Source organism: Spermophilus citellus (genome assembly GCF_964194105.1).
Source record: "Spermophilus citellus genome assembly, chromosome: 4".
NCBI lineage: Eukaryota > Metazoa > Chordata > Mammalia > Rodentia > Sciuridae > Spermophilus > Spermophilus citellus.
The window spans coordinates 101,114,448-101,120,347 of NC_138185.1; positions in this window are offsets into that span (position 1 = coordinate 101,114,448).

Here is a 5,900-nt window from a genome sequence, read left to right on the forward strand (position 1 = left end):
ATAGAATATTCCCAATTTTGCCACTTTGTTATTGGTACTAAATCACAAGGAATGTTTAATTATATGGAACACAATTAGCAAAATAGGAAAAATAAATCCTCTTGGTGTAAAAACTAATGAATGTTTCAAATCTTAAATTATCTTTTGAGTTATAAAAAGAGTAACTTACCTATATTAATTAAAATAGCCATGAATATAAAAAACAGTTACAAGAGCAATTTATGTGAGTAATGTCATTATATAAGTTATGACATATTTAAATAATTAGAAATTCAATAGAAAATCTGATAAGTATAACTGGCACATTGTCGATATGTTGTCAAAACTCAATATATTTCAAAGAATATTAAGAAAATGGAAAATGTGGCAGAACTTAGATTCTTTCACATATTTTTCTTTCATCTCTATTTTTATGACATAGCACTGCCTGCACAGTTAGCAAACTATAAAATTAGTAAATTAGAATTTCAGTTAAGTAGCAAATTAGTAAAATTCACAAAATAATCTACAGCATAAAATAACTTTCTTAACAAGTTATGTGTCACACTGATTAGATAACAGGACAAGTTGTGAAAAATAAGAATGCATGCCTCTGCTAGTTATTGGTGTAGCCTGTGAATAATAAATTCAAATGCACTGAAGTTGTTATCTGAATTAAACATACTTCAAAACTTATCAAATTATCTATATTTTATATAAACTTATTTTAACTGATACACAAAACCATAAAATTCTACATATTTGTAGAAAACTGTGTGATGTTCTGATATACATATACATTCAGTAATGTTCATACCAGAGTATATATTTAAGTTAAATACTGCAAATCTGTGTTCAAAAGAAAATACTCTTCATTTGTTTACTGTTTTCTTTTCCTGTTAAGAATAATGTGCTGTTAAATTTTCTTTAAGTACTATGGAAATATAAAAACTTTTAAAGCAATAAATGAATATCAATATTAAAATAAACTTACCAATAGAAAAAAATAGAAAAATATTATTTTAAAGATGGATATATGGGAAAAGGATGAAGTTTTAAATTAACATAGTTGGTCAATTAAACATGTTTTAAATTTAATATAACAAACTTGGTTAAATCTTAATAAAATATAAATGTACGTACATATATTTCATATTTGTATATTTGTGTAAATATGCACATAAAAATACTCCTTTAAAACCTTGATATTGATATTAATGATATCAATATTTCATGGTTGAAATATAGCCAGTTTTGGAAAGTCATCCTCATTTTGTCAACCATCTATCCATAACAAATTTTTTTTTCCCAACTAGGTGAATTAACTTTACATATTGTCTTCCCATTAATGGTCAAAATCTGTGTGCAATTTTCCCACAGAATTGATGGGTTCATATGCCCATCACAGATGGTGGTAATATCACTATCAATGACAATGAAGTCACTCAGTTTGACTGAATATTATGTCTAAAGCACCCAGCAAACTAAAATGACATCCTGTCAATTTCTACATCTTACATATGATCAACAATAGGCTATTACAGCAATAATTAAGCAATAGCTCCTCATTGAAATGGGAATGCTATTAAATCCAGACAGCAAGGGGAATGTAATAGTGAAATATTATAAACTACCGTGCCTTTCATTTTACCAGGAGTTAAATGTTTAAAGATCAACTAAGGTAATACCAAGAATCCCAATTCTTCCCAATATCTCCACAAAAGTTTTGACATAAATAGTATTTGTTCATGTATATTAGTTTAATATTATTTCTAATAAATTTTAATTCATTAATATGGAAATATTTTCACCAATGGATGCTTTTCATACAAATTTGGATTTATATATAAAAAAATAAATTGAAAAAGAATATTCTCACTCAAAATTGATTAGGAAAGGAACTGAGAAACAGTGTGTTATTCATGTATATACTCTTAAACTGGTCAGTGAACAAAATATTGAATTGCATTTAACCATGCCATCCTCTAATATAATGGTCACTGAATTTAGGCAATTATCATAATCTGTTTTTCATTAAGTCCTTATCTTGCCATTGTTAGTTGTAAAGCATCATAAATCAAACAACTAAATAGAAATATTAGCCAGGATCACAGTTCTCAGGAGCTATCATCAGCTAAGATCAAATACTCAACTTAAATTTTGTATTTTCTGAAAAAGGAGAAAGAGAAATTAAGACAATTGCTTAGATTAACATACAGAAATATCTTCCTATGCATACATAAAATACCAAAGTTCACACTTTGTGTAACTCAGCTTTTCATTACTGGAACAATATACCTGAGATAATTAACTTTAAAAAGAGGAAAGATTATGGTTCATGGTTTCAGGGTTTTTTGTTTATATATATAAAAAATAAATACATATACATATATATATATATATATATATATGTATTTATTTTTTAGTTTTAGGTATACACAATATCTTTATTTTATATTTATGTGGTGCTGAGGTTCGAACTCAGTGCCTCAGGCATATCAGGCGAGTGCTCTACCTCTGAGCCACAATCCTAGCCCCACGGAGGTTTATTTATTTTTGTTGTTGTTGTAGATGGACACAATATCTTTCTTTCTTTCTTTCTCTCTCTTTCTTTCTTTCTTTCTTTCTTTCTTTCTTTCTTTCTTTCTTTCTTTCTTTCTTTCTTTCTTCCCTCCCTTCCTTCCTTCTTCCTTTCTTTTTCTCTTCTTGTTTTTTTTTTTTTTTTTTTGTAGTGTTAAGGATTAAACCTAGTGCCTCATACATGCCAGGCAAGCACTCTACCACTGTGCCACAAACCCAACCCCAGTTTTGAAGTTCTGGAGTTTTTGGTGCATATTCTATCTACCCATTGGACTGGCGAGGAAGTACAATCTAGCTGGAGCATGTGGCAGAGGAAGCTGCTCACCTCATAGGTAGACAGGAAACAAAGAAATAGGAAAGATCAGGATTTCCACTCCACCTTTCTAGGGCCTGCCTCCAATCACCTAAGATTTCCTACTAGACCCCCACCTCCTAAATGTTCTACCATCTCCTAATAGTATCACGCTAAAGACACACCTGAACTTTTGTGGGGACACTTAAGATACAATAAGATACAAATGGTTAAAAGGTGGGGGCTGGGGCTGAGGCTCAGTGGTTGTGCACTTGCCTGGCATGCATGAGGCACTGGGTTCGATTCTCAGCACCACATATAAATGAATAATTAATAAATAAATAAATAAGGTCTATCAACAACTTAAAAAATATTTTTTTAAAAAAGATACAGACTATCGCACAATTCACACAATTTATTCTTTTGTTTGTTCAGTAAGATATTGGCCATTCTGTGTTTTTTATATTTCCAAAAGAGTTACAAAAAAAAAAACTCATTTTCCCTAGTTCTGTGAAGAATTTAACTGATATTTTAATGGGAATTCCATTGAATTTTTGTAACACGTTTGGTAGTATTGCCATTTTGACAGTATTAATTATGCTTATCCATGAACATATGTGGTCTTTCCATTTTCTAAGGTCTTTTTCAATTTCTTTTTTCACTGTTTGATAGTTTTACCTCCTTGATTAGATTTATTCCTAAGTAATTTATTTTGTTTTTGAGATTACTGTGAACAGGATAGGTGACCTGATTTCTTTTTCAGCAGGTTCATTATTGAAGTGTAGGGAAAATATTGACCTTTGTTTATTGATCTTTTTTTCTGATACTTTGCTGATAAACATATAAAAATGGAGTGTAGCTTGGCATGAAGGTGCATGCCTATATTTCCAACAACTTTGGAGGCTGATATAGGAGGATTGCAAATTCAAAGCCAGACTCAGAAAATTAATCATGTCCTCATAAATACAAGGAGACCCAAACTCAATTGAAAATAAAAGGACTGGGGCCAAATCTGTCTATACTGACCTATACAAGAGCCCCAGGCCCAGGGTAGGCCCAGGTCCATCCTGTCACCAGGATACCCATGTCGTAGCTCAGGAGTTGGGCCAGGACTGCCTCCATGGACTGGCTGACCATGGCCAGAGCTCAGACCCCGGCCAAGATCCATCTACACTGACCTGGCAGGAGCCTGGGCCCACAGTAGGCCTGGCTCTATTCTCCCATAAAACCTGGGAGCCCAAGCCTAACCCACATTCATCTTGGGACACAGCAGCCATCACCATAGCTTTCTGCACACAGTACCCTCTACCTTTCAACAACAGACAGGACCTAGAAGCAGCTGAATCTAGGAGCAGGCATATCAAAGCCAGTGTAAGGCTCACCCTTTCAGCCTTGTCTCTGAAAGACATTTCATCCATCTTGGGGCACATTCACTACTATCTCTAGTTACCTCCACTATTGCCACCAACACCTTTAGTTGTAGTAGCATCCATCATGGGACACTGGCAGGGTCTGGAAGCCCAACACCAAGGTGAGATACAGATAATATGCATGGATACTACAAGATTATAAGGTGTAAACTGTGATACCTCAGATCCACACTAAAAAAAAAAAAAAAAGAAAAAAAGAAAAAAGACACATAGACAACATGAAATAACAAGGGAGGAAAGTGCCTCAAACAAGCCAGGATACTACAATAATAGAAGCTATGAACAGTGCAGTTGATGAAATGTCAGAGAAGGAGTTCAGAATGTTCACAACTAAAATGATCTGTGAAGTAGAGAATGACATAAATGAGCAAATTCGGGCAAAAATTGATCACTCCAAGAAAGAGATAAGAGAGCAAATACAAGCAAACTTTGATCACACTGACAAAGAAATAAGGGAGCAAATACAGGTAGCAAAAGATTACTTCAAGAAAGAGAGAGACTCTGAAAAAACAAAACAGAAAACCTTGAAATAGAGGATACAATAAATCAAATATAAAAACTCAATAGAAAGCATAACCAATAGACTAGATCACTTGGAAGAAAGAATGTCAGATAATAAAGACAAAGTATACAATCTGAAAAATAAAGTTGAAAACTCAGTTAAGATGATAAGAAACCATGATCAGAACATCCAAGAATTATGAGATAGCATCAAAAGACCAAATCTAAGAGTTAGTGAAATACATGCAGTCACAGAGTTTCAAAGCAAAAGAAGGAACAATCTCTTTAATGAGGTAATATCAGAAAATTTCCCAAACATGAAGAATGAATTGGGAAATCAAATACAAGAGGCTCTTAGGGCACCAAATGTACAAAATTACAACAGATCTACACCAAGTCATATTATAATGAAAATGCATAGCATACAGAATAAAGATAGAATCTTAAAGGCCACCAGAGAGAGCAATCAGATCACATACAGGCAGAGACAAATTCAGATCTCAGCAGATTTTTCAACCCAGACACTCAAAGCCAGGAAATTCTGGAACAAACAGGAACAATCAGGCACAACCTGGAACAACCAAGCTCTAAAAGAAAATGGATGCCAATCAAAAATATTACATCCAGAAAAATTCAGCTTCAGATTTGATGATGAAATAAAAGCCTTCCATGATAAATGAATTAAAAGAATTTACAACTAGAAAGCCTGTGTGACAGAACATCCTCAGCAAAATACTCCATGATGAGGAAACAAAAAATAAACAATGAAAATCAGCAAACAGATATTACACTAAAGTAATAGCTAATCAAAGGAGAAACTAAGTCAAGTTAAATAACAAAATTAAACAAAAATTGCTGGGAATACAAATTATGTCTCATAATAACCCTGAATGTTAATGACCTAAACTCAATGATCAAAAAACATAAACTGGCAGATTGGATTAAAACAAAAGACTCAACAATATGCTACCTCTAAGAGACTTATTTCAAAGGAAAAGACATTCACAGACCGAAGGTGAAAGGTTGGGAAAAATCATATCACTCCCATGGACTATGAAAGCATGCAGGGGTTTTCATGCTCACATCAAATAACGTAGACTTCAATGTAAAGTTAATCA